The following is a 20,443-nucleotide window of genomic DNA, read 5'->3' on the forward strand; positions in this document are numbered from 1 at the left end:
TGATTTTCAGGTAAGATAATTAATTAGGACTTCAAAGGAAGAAGATGGCACATTTAACATAAGTTTGAAGTCACATTTTGTCACCTTCCCAAAAGTTGTTTAAAGAGTAGAGAATTGGTACAGTATGGTTTTCTTTTTGAGATGGTTTATACAGAGTTTTTAATTACATTGGAGATCTCTTAAACGCAATTTTGTATGATGGCATCTGGTACAAACTGGATGCCTCACTTTGATCTCCTGTGGAATAGAGGTTGACAGTAATCTTCAAATGAAGAGTAACATCAGCAGAAAAATAGAGATGAAATTAACATATTGGAGCATAGCTTTTCTTGTAATCAGCACTGTATTAAATATGGAGGGGAATATTCTGAAAATCAAGTTTGCATTTTGAACAGCGTTAGTGGGGCTGAGTTGCCCTCGTTAGCTATTTTGTATTAACTTTGGTAAGAAAACTGATGCTGACAAGCACTGGAAATGCTTTTTTTTATCCTGTTTTTAATCATTTTAGATCACCTACCAGACATTTTGTAATATTTTAATGGGTGTCTCATTCATAGTAAAAAAAGGTGAACCATTGAATTTAGAAAATAAAAACGCAATCTTCTCAGCCTTTTGCTGCTTCTAATGGTACCAGAATGAAAATTATGGTGCATCTGTGTTTTGCTTTGCTTTCAATTTCCAACGATACTTTTTGCATATTTGATATGACTGAAAATGTATGTTACCTATTTTTGCAATGAATTTGCATTTCAGGTACAAAATTTTGGCCTGTTTTCTTGTAAATTCCATATGACCATAAGGCCCTTTATTTTTTTTTTGTAGGATTTTAAAACGTTCCCAGTGTCTTCCCTGGGTGTAAATAAGATGCATCAAAATATACAGATGCTCACTTTTATGTGTTATCATCCCACAGATGAACTCACAGTGAAGATTTTCATTCTGAAAATGTTCAATTTTGGTTTATTTTAAACAGATACATATTTGGGAATGCTAAAGAGGGAGAAGGTTCTTTTTGTAATTCCTTGTGTTTATTGTGAAAACATCTAAAAATTCCCACAAACATTCATTGAAGTCTTTCCTCATTGAAGACCTTTATTCCTAAGGAACATAGTATATATCTTGTGTGCCAAAATCATAAGGTTCATTTTGTCGTTATGGTAATTCCAGGCAAGTCACTACAGTCTTTCTTTCAGGAGACAGGTGCTGCTGGAGGATTTCTGTGTTTTCCTGGCACCGACGGCACCCTGTTGCTGCTTCAGTAAGGAGGCATCCAGATGGAAAAGAAAGGCCAACATCCTCACGTCGATAACTCTTCTATCGGATGGATGGAGGTGGGCTTTAAATATGTTTATTGTACTTATTTAATATTTTTTAATGTTCTTTAATTGAAAGTGTAGATTTGCTACAGCCTCCTTCATAAAAAATGAAGTCTAATTTGGGGTAATGCTCTTTGCTCAACAGACACTACTACACAGGAAAACGCCATGGTCCAAGTTCAGGGTTCAGATATTTTGTTAAAGCAGGACGTTGAAAAATAATAACTACCAATGCTACACTCGGGCCTCATTGGTGCAATTTGGACCTAGCCCAAAGCCCAGTGAAGACGTCGGTGTGCTTTGAGCGATGCCTTTAGTAAACTGGCACTTAGGTGTTCTCCATCCTTTATGTGCCTCCTCTCATCCCAGGGTGACAGTCCCCGGTCTGAGCAGTGGACTGAGGACTTGGCTATTGCTTCTTTCCTTCATGTTTTAACGGCTCTTCTACACCCTCCTTGACTGCCTTTGCAGCAGGACAACCGAGCAAAGCACAAGAAGGGCTCAGCGATGTGTGGTTTCAAAAAATGATCTCTCTGTCACTCTTTGCTGTGGTGATACCCTCTTTTGGGTTGACAGAGGGGGTTTTTGGAGGTGGGGGAAGACAAATACTGTCACCATTTCCATGCAAGCTCAAAACACTAGCTACCGCACTGCTATTAGAAAACAGCGTATACTGGTGTCCCTGCGCCTTGAATGGGCTCGTGAGCCGTGAAGGTACCTGATAATTCAAAAGCGCATTTGCACTGACGGTGTCTTTATTTCTTTATGCATAGCACAGCAGAATCCCTGTCACTGAAGACAACTCTAAAAACATATAACCAGGCAGTCGGAGTTCCTAATTTTCATAAGAGTTGGGGGCATCTGGGGAAAATAATCTTAGCAAAAAAAATAATAACTATGGTTGACTTGCTATTTGCAAATGAGAAATTTTGTCATGCAGTGATTGTCTATTGCTTAGCATGACAAAAAGCTAGACAAATATAGAGCAAAGCTACAGCAGAAAAACAGAGAGAGTGTTAAGAAATGAGTGCGAAACAAGGTCTTTGTTAGATTTGGGACAGTGAGGAGCATGATAAGAAAATCCTTTGTGTATTTTCTATCAGGCTGAAAACCTACTGCAATTTAGGCAATGAGACGCTCATGTGCCATTGTGCTAGAGCTGTTGTGGCTTTGCTGCTCGTGGATGGCAGAAGGAAGCAATCTGATAAATGAAACGTAACCACCTGATGCATAATTCAGTCTTGCAAGAGCAGTGTAGGAAAACAGTATTGTATCTAGGCGAATTAATCTGTCTTAGGCTTATGACTATCTCAAGGCCTTCTCTTTCATTGTCAGTTCAGTCACAGGTATATATGTGATTATTATTTCAAACGGAAAGTTCTTTCCCAACAGCAAATTTTGAAAGATGCTGTCTCGCAGCAAAATAACTTTAGTGAAGTATGCTTTCATTTGGAAGTACAATAGCAACTGTCAGTTAGAACCATCATTTGTTTTGCTTTGTTTTGTTTTCTTTCTGTTATTTGTGTATTATCATTTCAGGAAATAAATTTGTATGTAAGCAGTCAGTGCCAGAAGTCTGACTTTTCATTTGTCATTTTAGATGTTGGCACCACTGCGGTGCATTACGCTCCCCAATCCCAACCATAAACATCTGATTAATAACAGCTGCGTAAAGTTGGCTGTACTCACAAATTGCAACAACTTAATAAATACAGAGGGGAAAAGGAATATTATGGCACTTTGCAAGAGATCGAGGCACGGAGAGTTTTGGTCCCCTGCCCGCAGAGGCATCTGGGCGCGCCGATTGCACAGCCCAGCATCCATCGGAGACTCTTGGCCAGCTCTATAGGTGTCGGTCTACGCATCGTGACTGACGTCGCACAGCGGCTGCTGGTGCAGTACGTGCTGGGGGCAGAGTCTGAGGTCAGCAGGCTGGCCTGAAAAACCTGGATCCACAATATCGCGTCTTTGGCCAGTAAGGAAGTTGACTGTAGACTCTGCTAGAATGGATTACTGATAAAAAATGAGTGTAATCTAAGGTAAGATAATTTATAATATAATAAGTGTGTCATTATTTTATATCATATAGTATAATCATTATCATATAATATAATAAGTGACGATTTAAATATAAAAACCGAGTAACTGTTAGGCCTCCAGAGCAAATTCCGTTCCCTCTCCCTTCCCCAGATATAACTCTGAATTTGAGCTTCTTTTTCTTCCAGCTTTCATGTGTGTGTTCCACTGGGCATGAACCGCTTGCTACGAGCAAGGCACCGCGAGCTGCCCGGCTTGCAGTCTGCAGCCTTTCCAGGCAGGCTGCCTTATTGTCCCGCAGACCACACCTGGCTCGGGGAGGCTCCCTGCCAGAGGAGAAACAGTTCAGATGTGAGAAAACTGCATCCAGGGGGAGACGATGGGGGAAGAAAGAGTGATCTGAGGATTGGTGTTAGGGTTTTCGTATACGGAAATTGAAGTTTCAATAGCTTCTGTCATCTGTAGGACTAGACATGCAGAGAGCATGTCGGTGGCTCTTATCCCTCAGGCTATCTGAAAAGATTATGGATATTCTCTGCACTGTGGTGACATACTGAACATCCATACATCTCATTCATGTATCATTGTTCACAAACAGGGTCATGGCTTGAACATCCAGGGACAGAAAAATGTCCTTTTGAATTAGTCCAGTCCTTATTATGTGCTTTTTATCTAGTTCTTTCTCCATTAGAAAGGTTTCTTCTGGAAACAATAGCAAACAGCAGATAAGGGAGCAGGCTGCAGCAGATATAACCACTTAGTTACTGTCAGCTAGACAAGCATACTTTCTTCCTCCCTGTTATAATGGCAAAAAAATTGTGAACAAAACCGTGTTTTCATTCACTGAGTTCCTGGGGCTGATCAAATCTTAGACGTGCATCCAGAGCCAGCAGCAGTGGGAGAAGGAACAGGACTCTTTCTCAGTGGATACCAAGCAAACAGGAAAGGAAAAAATCCTGACATTACCCGGCGCTGTAGCAAGGGTGAGGAATAAACGGGTTAGAATTCAGGGAAGAAATGTCTTTGGAGAGTGGTTAAACATGATACTATCATTTAAGTTCCTGCTCAAGAAACCCCTGAACTTCAGACTGGCAAAAGCTGGGAGGGAAAGATGGAGAAATGATCACTCCCCTTTCTTTTCCTAATCCTCTTTCCCCAAATAGCTGCCAATGAACACATAATATTGGACTTCAACTTCTGTTCTGCCTCAGGGTGGCTGTTTCTCTCATTGCTAAGCAGGTCCCCAGATGCCAGCCTGGGACAAGCATCTGGACAGTTCGATAGTAGCAGGACATGGAGAGAGATGGATAGGCGTGTTCTCAAATTTTCTTTTTTTCCTGCTACTACTTCTTCTTTTTTAATTTTCTGTATATTTGTCTCATCTTTCTACAGCATCTGCTATAGCAAGGAAGCAACTTTAAACCACCAGCCTATACAGTAAGGGTAGGCCTGATATCATCTCTTTAAGTAGGATTTATGCATCGAATTTGCAAATGTTAATATTTATTTATACTTCCTCTTACAAAGCTATCAGCAATGCATGTTATGAGAGGACTAACAAAGTGTGGTGTTCGCAGAGGTTCAGTTTCACTGGGGAATGTACCCACACAGTATTGATAGGACCCAGTTAAGATGTGTGGAATATTCGGGAGCAAAAAGCAGCACCATTTTTGCATTTTTTCCTCTCCCACCTGTGCCTCACGACTCTTTTCCCAGAAAAATAGAGTAGTCAATAGTATTAGTGTGGACCAAGTCGTTTGCATTGGAAAAAACAAACCAAAATCAACAAAAAACCTCCAACATTTTTGCCCCCTTGCTTTATCAGTGCTTTATAAGGCGTGTACCTAAAGCAGAAGGGGGTCATAACTTCTTTCTAAAGGTGCCTTAAAATGATGATACATTTCTAAAGCCAATAGTTTACTCTTCAGAGTATATTTCATGTCAATAATAAATGAATTTGTGGAATTGGCATGATTTCCATCTGTTTTAACACTATCTTTTACAAGCCCATAAAAAGAGAGATTTCCAGAATAACAACCAGATATTGTTCAACAGAAAAAGAAAAGTTACTCACTATCTCACCCACAATATATTTATTTGGAAGAGCTGAAACATCCTCATAATCATATCAAACCTAAATTGCTCTTTGTCTAGCCATCAGGACTGAATCCATATTTCTAAAGGTTTCATTTCTGAGAGCTCTGGAAATCAAATTTTGTTCTTTGTGCACTGAAAGATTAATAAATATTGCATATCAATTTTTAACTTATCTTTTCTTTGTTTCACTGAACACGGATCATAAAAATGTCTCTTACTCCACTCACTAATATCCAAACTAAGTGAGGCAGCACTAAAACCAAGCGCATAAATACATCAGAAACGTAAATTAAAGAATTCAGGTAACAGGACCTGCCTGAAGAGATCTGTACAGACACAGTAATATACATTTCCTCCAAAATATCTTAAATATCTTTTGCTCTACCTACTGCACATTATAAAACACTCAGGGAATTATAGATTAAGTCCCGAAATACATTTAGATCATTATTTCCAATGACAATAGTGTGATTCTTTGAACAGCATGCATTTCTTATGTACAGAACAGCAGTAGAATAAACAAGGTATATATTGCATTGGAAAAAAGCTACATTTCATGATTCACTTAGGGTTTGGCAGAAAAATAGGAACAGGTAGATATCATCACAAAATGATTATGAGCTGTCTGGTGAAGATTAGGTCAGTGAATAATTGCAAGCAATAATTTTGTTTTCTGTAATTTAATATATTGTTATACATATATATCAACAATGCAGATATACAAATCTTGACAAGCCACAAGCCTCAGTGAAGCGCCAGCTTAAGGGCAAAATTTCTGTTTGCTACAGGGGTTACAGAAACACTGAGTAGTATGAGAATGCTCTGAAGAGCTGATGGGCATGCTCATGGAGTTACAGTATTCTTCAGTGCTTTCACCGCCAAACACAGCTAACACAGTAATTTTGGCAGGTCTCAGGTTGCTTCCTCAGGTCTCATCTTTTGTTGGCTCCTTCCTGGTAATGTGCCACTGCCAGCGAGGCTTGGCTGCTCAGAGCCCCTGAATGCTTTTGCTCTGTCAGCTCTAAGTTGGCTTTCCTTGGCAGTTCCCTGGTTAGGGATGTCCAAGCTGGTTGGATGCAGCTGCCCGTTGACCATGTAGGTACCAATGCACCTGGGAGCAGCTATACAACCCATAGGCAAGAGCAGCAGGAGTGCAAGAAGGCCCGGAATAGGTGTAATCTCTGACACTGCTTGGAGGTGTTGTCCTTGGCACGCCAGAGACCTTGACCCAGGCAGAGCCCCTGGGGGAGAATGGGGCTGTCCAGGTTTCTGGGGACAGGGAGCGCTGGGGATGGCAGTAGTCTCACCTCTGGGAGCAGTGCTCTACTTGGGAGGGATGCTTTGCTGCCTTGCCAGCAAAATGAAATGAGCCGACCACGTGCCTTCGAGAAAGACAAATATGAGATTGACAGGACCTCCACAGCCACTCTACAGAGTCACATGCCGGAGTCCTATGTTTCAAGGAAGGATGGACAACCCTGAACAGAACAAAGGCCAGAAACTGCCAAGATGGAGCAGACCAGAAACTTGGCATTTCCCACAAAAAAACAAATGCCCCTTCTCTGGCTGTGTTTCTGCAATCACAGAATAGTCATAGGGACTACAGGTGTAGGGTGTTGGAAACAGGTGAGGCAGATGATGACCCGTGAGGCGAGGCATCAGAGTTGGCTGAGCCTTAACCAAGAGTGTGTGTGAAGAAATAAAAGGAAGATGATAGTTACTCAGGGCTTTCTCTTGTCAGAGATGAAGGCACCTATCCATGCGCCTGGAGGGGCAGAGGTGGTGGAACTGAAGGAGGTTGCTATGACAGGAAGGCGGCAAATGTTGCACCTGTCTTCGAGAAACAGGATCCAGTTTCACTTCCAGAAGAGGCTGTGTCATTTCCAAGAACATGCTGACAGCTGGATTTGTTTTCACACTCAGGTATCTTTAAAATACATTGTTCAGTAAGAGACTCTAGTGATCATATAGCAGAGGGGTCCTCGTGGGAATGGGATGTGTCTGAGTCAGTGCAGAAGTGAAAATCCATAATCTCACTGCACTGACCATTCCTGTTGTCCAAAGCTATTTATCAGCCGTAGAAGAGACAGGTACAGAAGGCTTGAAATTTCAGACTGGAAGTGGGCTTAGCTGTGCCATATCAGAATTTCATGTCCATTTGAAAATGGAGAAGGGCTAGGAAAATGTGAAGAAAAGTCATTGACATAGATACAATACAGCTGATACGCTTCGCGCCTGCTTGCTTGGGTGTCATTAGATATGTGCTAATCATTAGGATTAAGGTTCATTAGATCACACTAATGATATTGTCTATCTATGGGATCAGTGAGCCGTGTGGAATAATGTTCTTTAGATTGCACTGATGACTGGAGTAAGCACTGAACCACCCCAAAAATCTGTACCTGCAACTTTTAGACCATTCAGACTATTTGACCTAGGAGCACTTTTGGTAGACCTGCCAAAAGTCTGAAGTACCAACGACTGCCTGGGATCAGCTGAGTCTCGCTGCACAAAACAGAGTAAACAAAATACCTTCAATTCAGTAGCGATCAAAAGCATTCATCACGGAAACCTTCTGAGCAGTAATTTGTAAAGTTACACTTCTGACATGCTGAAAACAGTTTGCTCTAGATTAAATTAATTTTTGGGGTATGTGATTGGGGGTCACTGACATAAAATCAAAAGTGACAAATACCAATAACTGGATGCTGGATTAGAGTTTTCCTAGGCTGGGCAGCTTAGTTACCTTCACCCTGACTTAAAGAGCTCACCTTTAACAACACTTCTGCTGTGTATCTTTATAAATCAACAAATCTTGTTATTCAAAAAACCTTGTTCATAATCAAGTGCCTCAGAAATCCTGGATGCTTTACCAGTTTTTGTCTGGCCGACTTAGAGATTGGTTTAATTTAGGTGATATTTGATTTCCCACTGTTGATGTTGTGTTTTGGTTTTTTTTCTTTTGCTTCATGTGGAGTTTAGCTTTATATAAACATGTTCTCTGTAACACAAATCAAAGTAGCTGGAAATAGTAATATAGCATCATCATGTATATTCATGGTTGTTTGATGAAGGAAAGACATTAACATATTTCTACATTCTCTGTCATTCCCTTCCTTTTTTTTTTTTTTTAAAGGAAAAAGAGAAAGAAGGAAAATGTTCTAGTAAATTCATGTATTTATAAGAGTAAAATTATCCAAACAGGTAGGGCAATAACTCACTTTTTCTCTCTAACTTGGTGATTTGTAAATTAATGAGAAAAAAATGTTTTTCTGGTTCCATCAATCAGTGATATAACAGATTCTACTCTTCTAATTAAGAGCAGTCTTTCCTTCTCCCCTTCAACATGGGGAATTTAAATGCTTTTGAAATAACCACTTTGACAAGCGGGAGCACCTACACCAGTGTTGGAGAGCTTGCAGCAGTTCTGCACACGTTGGTAGACAGATTTTATTCTTTCCAACCATCACCTGCCAGTATTGTTCATATCAAGTTTATCGTCTGTTGCTTAAGATTACAGCTGAGAGACATCCTTTCGTGCCAGCTCTGTGTTATAAAGTGTGTCACCACCCAGGTGAAGGGAAGGACGGCGTCTCCTCCGAGGATTCCGCCCTGCAGGCATCCCCATGTGCCCAGCCTGTTGCTGAGTGCTCGTCCTGCCCTGGGCTTCTGCACTGATTTTTACACTTGGCAGCCACTGCAGAGAGAAGCGCCTCATGGTGTCATGCCCTCTGAGCTTCTGTAAGATGACAGAGTTACTGATCAGTGGACTTTAAAATTAGGGTAATTCTTCCTTTGTTTATAAAATCTCAGTCATTCTGACCAATTTGGCAAATGTGCCTAGCGAGCCCAAGGTCTCCCTTGTGTCTGAGGACCTCTTGCCAGCTGGCCCAGGGCGTTCCCCGGGTCCGGGGACACACCTTTTCCACAGCCGTACAGGTTATGTGTAGCCGGGCACGGACATTCGGCCGTGCACGCAGCGTGTAATGGGATGCTAGGCTGCGCAGGTCGAGGTCAGCACCTCCTGTCAGGCTGGATTTACTCTGCCTGCACAGGAAAATGCCAGCTTGTGTTTGTAAGGGCTGCTAAGGAGTCCCACTGGAGAGAGGGGGAAAGGGGTTTCACTGGATATGAATGCTGGAGATTCTTCAAGGACTGCTGAAATGATTGGCTTATTTATTATGAAAGTTCAATGACTGACTTCACAAATCTCAGCAGACCACCCCTCAGCAAACCAGAACTATAGCTTCCCCACTCCTTTGAATAGTTGATACTTAATCCAGACGACATGGGTTTTTGTTTGGTAGCTTTGCCTCTGTCTGAGGTGGAGCAGGTCAAAGATTAGATTTTCTATTCTGTGGAATATCTGTGATTTGACAAAAAAAAAAGGGGGGAGAGGTCATGCATTCATTTGTGAATGGAAAAAATGGAGTTCTGAAAGTTTCGCAAAGAGGAGGAAACTTGGGGGTGGGAGGAGGGGTTGGAGGGGGGAAGCTCAGCAATAATCCTGGAATTGCAAAGCCTGGAGTGAACTGGAGGCCGGCATCCAGGTTCTGGGGATGCCCTGCTCAGCAATGGCTCTCATCCCCTCTCGGTTCCTGCGTCTTCCCCAGCACAGGGCAGAGACCAGGAGAACCAGAACACCAGATTTTGGTTTCTGCTTCCCCATCAGGATATCTCTGGACTCTGAGAAGGTGACAGGAGCTCTCCAGGTTTCTGCAAGCTTGAGATGTAGGAGGGAAGCCCTGGTTAGACCTGAGGTTCCTTCGTAAGGCTTTCATTACTGCGTTGTTGTTGAAAAAGATAAATGAAGTGAGACTTACCACTGCAAGCCTAGATAAACATGAAGAAAGGAAAAACTGACAATTACCAGTTTGATCTAATAGTATAATAACATAAGAAACTGAATTTAATACACAGTGAAACAATATGAGGCAATGGAGATACTGTAATTAAGGAAATAGCTTAATACATACATGTTTAATTAAAAACACCATTTATCTCAGAACATGCACTCTGTTTTGAGTAGTAATTTGAAATCACTAAAGCTCTAGTCGAACAATATAATTTTAATTTAATACTAATCTTGGACCTGCACATTGAAGACACCACAGTGGAAATTAGATTTCAGTGAATTGTATAACGGCTTGTCTCTTGGATCCCAAACTCTGAAAAGCAATGTGGATCACGGAAGCCCAGCACATAATCGCCCTTATTGCATAATGTTAAAGTCAGCACTTAGCAGTGTTCACCTTCTGAAATAATATTGTCAGGGCTGTTACTTTATAGAGCAATCGCTACAGCTTCAAAAAATACCCAAATTTAATTCCAAGACAGAATTTTGAATTGCAAAATTCCTCTTACCATTTCTTTTTAAAATTACATTCACTTGGAATAAAAGCATAGTTAATAAGTCTAGTTGTTTCATGTTTCCTTTGATGTTTTATACCATATATTTATAGAAAATGGAAAAAATAGTACAGTAATGAAAAATTAAAGCATTTCTTTAATGGTCTTCTCCTTTCTTCTACTTTTCTGTGGTTGTTTTTTTGTTGGATTTATTTAAATTTGTTTGATTGGCTGTTGTGTGGGTGTTTTTCCCTTAATAAAATATTCTGACAAAACTCATGCATTTTACCAAATGCTTCCAAAACAAACGGCCAAATAAAACTTGTCCATTCAAACTCAGGTAATAAGAGAAACTGGAAATTACGATTTCAGAATGCGACAGCATGTGAAGGGAAGCTGTGTTGATGCAGTGATGTTTTCCAGGGCATTTCTGATCAGTTCTGGAAACAACCTGGTGCTTTACCACTTAATTAGCTCATCGCATTCATTGTTTTCCTGCTTTCATGGATATTTTTCTCTTTCTGTTGTAATTATGCAAGAATTAAGAAGAAGGCCTAGAGAGTTAAAACCTTTGTTTCAGTGTTTACAAAAGCTCCTAGAATGTGATGGTTTTTCTTTCTAAGTCATCAAGCCTGACCTCAGATTTCTTACCAGAAAACTTAATCCGCTTATTGAAAAGATGAAGACATTTCACTGACTTTTATTAGAGTTTCCACATGTCCCCTCCCATTGTCTCAGCGGAGTATTTCAGCTCTTTATAAACATTGCTTTCTGATATTCAGGTTTTAGATGCCCTCAGTCACTGTGAAGCTATGTGCCTTCCAGAGGTGTATTTGGTGCGGTGATGGAGCTGATGTCACCTGCAGTTCATTCTTTCATCTTGTCCCCTCCTTGTACTTGGTGTGGGAATTTTGAATTAAATATAGCACACTTCCACGTGTTTGTGCCATGAAACACATAAACGCAAGAAGGAAATGCTCAGGTGGTGGCGATCGTGGGGAATGAGCACTCCACAGTGTCAGACTGACCCATGAGAAATACTTTTCTGCCAGTGGGAAACCCTTGTTGAGGTGTGAACACAGGAATTCCTGCTGCGGTGTGTTGTTGGGTAGCAAAGCCATCAGTGAAATGTCAGTTATTTCTGTCTGTGCCTATGAGCATCTTGGAACAGGGTTGGAGTCTGACCTCAGCTCAGAGCTTTTTTGGAAGCTAGTGTGCGAGAAGACTTTGATGTATTGCAGTAGCATCTCTTTCTGATGATTTAGTCTGTCTTGAACCAGGTAATCCCTTCAAGTACTGTCTCCTGCATTTCTAGGAGATAGCATTACTTTCCTCCAGTTGGGAGATAACAAAGATATTTTGGAGCAGTGTGTCACTCACATTGATTTATTCGAGCAAAACAGGGTCTTAGCCAGCAGTGGTCATAAAATGCACATGAATTGCTGTAATTTTGGCTCCTCATTTGCATGAAAATGAGTTCCTTCTGAGAAAGATTCTGTACGAAACAGACATTTGAGCTTCAGTAATCTGTGTTTTAATAGATCTGAGGCACCCAGAGGCCCTCTTGAACTGTGCAAATTGTTTTTAGTCTTCTGTTTTGCCACAAAAATGAAGTGCATGGAAGCTGCAGACGTTCCTGTTGGATGCTACACGGAGGAAGGTGGGTGGTGGAGCCCTTTCGTAACATAAACCAGGCACTCTTGCCTTAGGCAAGTTGCTTATGTTTAAAGCTGATCTTTGGTTTTCTACAAGAAAATGCCAAGTTGTTTAAAAGTGAGATTGTAAGAAAGCTGCTTTTGCTGAATTTCCTGTTCTAGTGTTCAGGATTGTTTCATTTGTTTGACAAATGGCCACATCTCCAAATTCTTTCAAAATGTAAAACTAATTTTTAGTGGAAAGTTTAAAGTAAAATAAATTAGAATGTCAACAAAATCTTTTTAAGTTTGTTGAAATTAAGTATTTTAGGGGATCCAATCCGACTTGAGGGAACTATAAGTCTGAAACAGTCAGCTGCTTTTTGTCTCACTTCAGGGTAGATTTTCCTCCCAAAATTCTTGTAGAGCTGGTGATCTGTTTTTACCATGTTCTATTTAATAATGCCCCAGCCTCAGACTCTTCCCAGATTAAATGATTGTTTCACTGTAGAGAGGGCAGCAGATGTTCTAAATTCTATTTCTTTTTGAAACTATATTCTTTCCCTCATTATTTTGGCTTCTGTTTCTTTCTTAGCTTCTCTCTCTCTCCCTCTCCCCCTCCCCCCCAAAGGCACCCAACAGACCTGAGCCCTCAACATTTTCTCGATCAGAAAAATACGATCTCATCCAAGGACTTCACTGTGGCATGGGAAAAGGCTCAATTCAATCGAGACTTTCCACTGAGCTGTCATTAGATTGCGTGGTAAGACTCCAGCTGTTTCTCAGCTGGGGCTCAAACACCTTCTGTAGCTGCATGCCAGCTAAAACCTCAGGGAGCTACAACCTCACAGCTTCCACACAGCATGGCCAACCTTTGCCTGGCTCTTGTCAAAAATCTGCTGTCCCTGTTCCCATTAAGCTGATAATTTTCATATTCCAGTTATTCAATTAAATCTGTAGATTCTTCTTTTTGCTCTATAATTTCATGTGGGGGCTGATGAAATACAGTAATCTGATTCGCTCTGATGAGCAAAGTCTTGCAGAAGTCTGCGTTTGAAAGAAATACAGTGGATTTTTTTTTTAAAAAAAACACTATTATTCTTACAGACTATATTTTAAGAGAAACATAAGTGAGATGGTAAAATCATTAAGAAGTATGTGATCTAAATGACTGGCATGTGGGAAAACAGATTTTCTGTAAAAAATCAATTTATCTAAATAAACCTGTGCAACCAAATTCATGCATATCACTGGCAGCATAATACCCATGAAATCACTGCTCACCACAACCAGAACAACGCAAGGCCCCGCAGGACTCCTGAGTCACTGTTCATGTGGAACATCTCAGGGACTGGATCAGATGTAGGAGGAAAGCGAGACAGCTTCCAGAAAGCTGAATGCAACTTCCAGAAAGTTCGAGCTCAAAAATCAGCCATGGTAAAATAATGCATATTTAAATGTTTCATATTCTTCACCAACCTGATAACTGTGTCAACAGCTTTCGTATTCTTTACTCTTTAATTACTTCTCCTAGGTGATAGTCAGCTCACACATGTTTGATTGGCCCAAGTGCTCTGCTGTCTGGTCGATCTTAGAGAGTGGTGTTGGGTTAATTAAATGATTTGAGAAACCCTTTACTCTAGTTGCTCAAAGATGAACTATACCTGTGCCTTAGTGTTAGTGTGAGCCTGTAATTTACTGAAATAAAGCTAATCCATTTCAATGAGGTCTGTAACGATTTAAGTGTTCATGCATTAGAGTACTGTACCAACTTAGGAAACTGGTCTCTTAGATTAGTTATATCAATGTGTTTATCCATTTATTTCTAATTTAACTGTTGTCTCTAAATGGAACTTAGAGATAGGTAACTGCAAGAGACAATATGTCCCAAGAACCACTTCTCCATTCTGAGTATTACCCGGGAGAATAACCGGATTTCTGTTTACTAGGTTTAAAGAGCATCAAGGAATTGCTTGTTTATTACAAATGCCATTGAGAATCTCATTTGGATTGTTAGCAAGCCCATCACAGGTGAAATTCAGACTATCACTTCAGTGTTTTTTTATTTCTTTAACCTCTTAGGGATTATTTAAATACACTATTCTTAAATCTGAAAGAATTCATGTCTTGGAAAAAAATATGGGAGTGAAAACTGCTGATAGGAGAACACTATTGCAAAGCAGTTCTGACTGGAACAAGGCAAGCCCTGTAAAATAACTTCGACAGAGTTTGGGAATCAAAATGCGCACTTCTGTTGAGTCATAAAATGTGGACCTAGCAGAGACATTCAGCTTTGCAGCACTACCTGCAGCCAGTCAACACCTCAGATAATTATTTGCTAGTCTCTATCCATAAGGGAATTTGATTTTTATCACTGCTTTCCTTGCTAACATCCTCCTCTGCTCTGAAGTTGCTAACCACCGTTTCCTCTCAGATTGTCAAACTGATTAATGTAATTAAGTCAAACTCAGGCTGCTACCTACAGTTGTAGATAGCAAAGCCATTTTAAGGACTTTGCACCTTTGGCCCATCCCAGCTGACAGAACATTGCCTTTGCTGAAAATTCGTTGTCATTTTCCCCTGGAGGAAGCAAAGCCAGGGTGAGCATCTTGTGCTGGAGCTGTTGTAGCTCTGTCGTTCTATGTCTCTTGCCTGTCTCTCTGTCTGCACTCCCATTTTGAGCAAGTGGTACATGTAAGACTTGCTATGTAGGTGATCTGCAGCGGTTTAGTGACCTCTGAGTTTTCTCTGCTAGCTGAAATGTCATGGTTAACCTAACTGGGACGGAAAGGATATGGTAGCCCAGGAGCTGGCAGCTCTGAGGGTCAGAAACCCTTGGCAATGGGACTGTGATAAGCACTGAGTGCCTGTAGCCCCTCTCTGTAGGAGAGGACATCTCCTCACCGGCAATGAGACAACTTGTGCTGCCGACCCACTTGGGGAAGGAGTGACCTCTAGAATGGAGGCAGTGATAAACACCTGGGCACCAGCTTCTTCCAGAAGAGGACATGGGATCATCGCTTTAATCCTTTTCCTACTGGGGGATAAGCTATACTGGTATCAGGATGCTTTATAGCAGCGTAGTTGGGTCAATGAGATGCACGGGAAACCAGTGTTTTTAGGATAGCAATGTTATTAAAAGTGATGTGATCTTTGTGTCAAGAGTAGCTAGGGGGGCCCAGGTGATGGGGAATTTGCAATGTTCCCTAGCTCCCTTTCACTGACATTTAACCTATAAAAATAGTCTGATTTCCAGCTGTATACTTTGAGATAAAATGGTGAAAAATAAGTTTAACAGCCTTCTGCAGTTTTCTCTTGGCTTCCCATCTGTCAAGTCTTTCTTTTATAGTTGAGCTAGCTAGCTTATATTAGTCATTTGGGAGGTACTGCATTGCTTTACATTTCAGCGTGTCATAAACCAGTATGTGATGAATCTAGTGTGCTAATAAAAGCTAATGATACAAGTAGAACAATATAAGGTGGGACAATGCTAATGTTATACCTTTCCAAGAACATACAATTAAACCTTCCTCAAGCTTTTCTACTACTCTATGTGGGTTTTTCTGCATAATCCCAAGGTTACATTTACATACTATTTTTAAGATGGTTTTGTATTTTTGCTGAATTCCTCACCACAAAGGAGAATAGTGGTGCATATTTATTTTTAAATCAGTGATTGAATTGTTCTATATGTAACTTTTCAATTGTTCTAGCTACAAAGAATATTGTCCCTTCCATGGAAATTGTTGCTGGCTTTCACTAGCTGAAAATCTGGTCCTCTGTTTTATTGATTTTAATATTTAGAAACAAAATGCTGTGCTTTCTCCAAGAAAATAAGGTAAAAAAGTTCCTTCCCGAACATGGAAGTAATTCTCAGTTCCTGTGTCTTGACAGAGTGATGCACAGGCGCCCTTCGCGTATTGGGTCTGACAGGAGAGAAGTTTAACAGAATTTCAGGTGTCAAGAACAATTAGGTGTTAATTCAAATTGTATAGTTGCTTGTCCTCCAAGGTCCTCTACTCTGGTTCAATGACAACATACAACAAAAATATTGGGGCACATTTCTTTTCCAGCTGCCTCCGTGATAAAGAAGTACTTTTTCAGTTGATCAGTGGGTGAAAAGTCCCTCCATCTCCTGTGATACAAAGGGAAACCTTGTGACTCTCCCTCTACTGAGCTGCTGCTTCTTCGGCATCTTGTCATGGGCGCAGAGGGATTCTGCTGGGGGGGGTTCACAACATACAGAACCCATGAGTGCTCGTCAATACACGTGGGCTAATACATGTAGCAGATAGCTGCCATGTAATGGGGAAATGTTGGTCTCTGCTGCTGGTCAGAAGGAGCCAATGCTTGAGTTGCTGTCTTCTTATTCTTTGCGGTTCTTTTTTTCCTTAGTGTTTAAAATGATTTTTAAAAGATTTAAAAACCTTTAAATATCAGTATTTTTCTCTTGAGATGGTAAGTACTGCCATCTGAAAGATTTCTTTTCTGTGTTTTTATTTCTCTTATCTTGTGTGGTATTCATTCAGATATATTTGCACAGCTGAAAATCCCACTGTGTCCACAACCAAAATGGATTTGGGGTTACAGACAAGTGAACCAGTGGAATGCAGGTTACATTTTCGTTTTTCCTTGTTTAGTGACACAGTAAATGGCTGTTAATACTATTAGAAAGCAGATTAGGTCTGTCTCTTGTGCATCTGCAGAGAAGAAAGGAGGTTCGTATTTTAGTTTGTGTAAGGGCTATGCATATGTGCAACTTCTGTGTGCAAGGAGCTAGCGATCAAGTTGTGAACGTGCCCATAACTGTCTTTGTAGGTTAAGAATAATATTTAGATGAAGGAAGTGTCCAGTTCCTGCCCAAAGCCATAAGAGAAATTTTCCACCTTTAAAGCAAACAGTCTCCCCAGCATCGGTGCTCTTTTGCACCTTTCTGATACAGAATGGTGCCAGCCATCATAATGTTGGAGGAGAGTGCAGGAGCACGCAAGTTCATATATCCCCTAAGAATCTGAAGGCTTTTAGTAAACCCTGCATCAACCTCTCGCTGTCCAAGTTTAGATGTGAAAATAGTCAAATATTCTGCTGTGCATCTTTTCCCGCTCCCTTGCTAAGAAGCTGTGTGGCACAGGCTGCCCCACCAACGCTTTGCTTTATAGCTTATGCTGGAAAGGTTAATAACGAAGAGAATGTGTGATGAGCCTTAGCTTAACAGATTTTCCCAGAGAGAATAAATCGGAAGAAGCCTGCTTCTCTGCTATCTTCTCCACTGAGATTCAAAGCCCTGGTGGCTGCTTCAATTACTAATTATAAGCTACATTCAGCCATGAAGGGAACAGAACAAAAACAGCCATGTGACTTCTGTGAATAATCTCACTTTGCTGCTCCCGCTCGAGTTTGGATTGCTGAATACTAATGGACTGTAACAATTTCTTGTCTTTAGGTCAAAGAAAAGGAGAAAAACTGTAAATGCAAAAAGAAAAAAAAGATAAAAAAATAAAAAGGCAATAAAAATGTTTAAGAACATGAAAGAGAGAATAGTTAGCCTAAACCTGCTTGATGATGTTACAAGCTGATTAGGCTACAATTATCTCATAAATGTGTGTTCACCGAGGTGTTTTGGGTGGGCTAAAAGCAGTGGAAGAATAGGAGTGACACAGTAAGTTTTCCAGCACTCCTCACCTCCTTTATTTTGTCTTCTAAACTCTGAATGTCTCATTTTCCTCTGTGTTGAAGACTCCCTTCTGATCTCCCACTCCTTATCTCGCGCTAGCAGCTTAATATTCTCCAGGAGTTTCTTTTGCAGTCCTGCATTTCTTCTACCACCTCCTGGCCACTGCCTCTATTTGATCACTTACCTACTTCTGTTGTGACGTTAGTCCCATTATCTTCACTCATCTTAATTTTCATCATGCTTTGACTCTCTCCTTTCACCGCTAATTCTGTGTCCCAGTTCATTCATCACCATTAATCCAAGTCCATAATACAATTACAGATTCAGCTTTGCTCTCAGCTTGTTTTTCTCCACTCTCCACCCCTGGGTCTACTTCCTCCCAAGCCACCATGCAGACTTGGCTTATCTCATGTCCTTCACCTCGTCTCTCTCCCTTTGGACTTTCATCTCTGCTGTCATTTCTTCAGTCCCAATGACACCATCTGGAACTCAACTCTGCCTTTATGGATGTCTTTTTAGCAGTTTTGTGTCAAGTAGAGATCTTATTGCTTGCCGAAGCTCAATTACCTGTTGGCATAGCAAATAAAATGGGGTGCACCGAGTTCCAGCAGCAGAAGGGAGAACATGCCTTGGCAGTGCCAGACAGACTGAAAACTCTGCTTTTGTGGATGATGTCTTAGGTATTCAGGACAAAACAAAGTCAAAATGCTTGATGTCACTTCTATCTACAGGATTTGGGGACTGATTAGATGTGCTATTTCAAAGTTGCAAATCAAATGTCAGCAATAGAGGATGCAGGGAAATCTTGCTTAGAACATTGAAGGGGTAGCAGAATTGTCAAGGAAGATGTTAGCATCTTCAACGCTCCAGCTCGAAGTAATGCTTTCCATCCTGAAGTGCAATTTTGCACCAAGGTCATAGGATATGAGATTGAATGGTTCACAAACAAGCAAAATCTCCTTGCTATCAACCCTGGTGATGGGGTGATAGCAGCTGGAAGAAGAGAAGAAACAAACAGCCTAAAGTGCTAATTAGGCCTTGCTTTTTTCACCCAAAGAAGTCTGTGAAGTTAAGAAATTGAAGGGAATCAGGAGTCCAAATTGACAATGGAAGCTGAATATCTGACTGCTTTCAGATCCTCTCAAAGCCCCAGTCTAAGAAATTGCAAGTAGTAGCACACAACATGATTCAGAGCAAGGGAAACACCGCATGAGTTTGGCTGCTTCAGGTGTCTTCTGATTAACACACTTAGAGGACTGTAGCACGATGACCTCTGTGAGGGATTTTTTCTGTATAAAATTTGGTTCTCTTGTGTTCAATAAAACAGAACCTTTTATCACAATATTTGAAAACAGGAAAGGAAGGACCAAGTGATCTGTGAGTAAAGATAATCACAACCACTTGAAATAATGAAGACATAGGGTATCATGGCAAATTAATAAGCAAGACAAATTTGACAGACAAAAAATATCTTGAAGTGATCAATTGTTCATCAAATATTTACCCCTGAGAACAAATTGCAAGGTAAAAGATGGTCAAAAGCCACCAAAATAATATTGAATTGTATCAGTAAGAGAGACCTCAATTTACTTTAGCGTTTGATGTTTAGGTGCAAACATTGCTGAAAGATTAAACGCTTGGAAATCTTTATGAAAATCACTGCCGTACAAAATTGCCTTCTTTGGAGCATCTCTCATCTGTGTGTTTGCATTAGGATTAAAATTTTTCCTTTCTTTTTCTTTTTTTTTCTTTTTTTCTAGATCAATCATAGATGTAAGAACAACCACATCAGCAGTTTTGTCACCAGAGAACTGAAGAAAATATTCAAACATGTACTTAGTCTCAGCCTCGATGATATTTGAGGGTAGTTAAAAAGCCTTTTCAGTGAGAAATTTGAGGCAATTAACCAGCTTCCGATTTGCCGTATCAGCAAATTGTGTACTTCTGCAATGTAGACAAATGCTGACATATAGCTAAGAAAGTTTACTGAGCATACTTTATGGCAGGCTGAACCGAATAGATCAAAAACGTTTTGATGCAGAATCTGTAAAATAAGCCTGTTGATTAAAAAAAAATCTGTTTCATATATTATTCAAATAGCACAGTTCAATAGATGAACTTGAGGAGATCTAGCAGAGGTGGTTCATTAATATGGCAGGATTCATTCCTGCTTTTAGGCAACATTTAAGTGCTGTTTTTCTGTAACAGTCTTGCTAATTGGGTAAGTAGTGAGATCATTGAACAGATACTCCTGGAAGCTATGCTAAGGCACCTGGAAAATGAGGAGGTGATTGGTGACATGGCTTCACTAAGGGCAAATCACACCTGACAAATCT

Source organism: Opisthocomus hoazin, chromosome 6, assembly GCF_030867145.1.
Source record: "Opisthocomus hoazin isolate bOpiHoa1 chromosome 6, bOpiHoa1.hap1, whole genome shotgun sequence".
Classification (NCBI taxonomy): Eukaryota; Metazoa; Chordata; class Aves; order Opisthocomiformes; family Opisthocomidae; genus Opisthocomus; species Opisthocomus hoazin.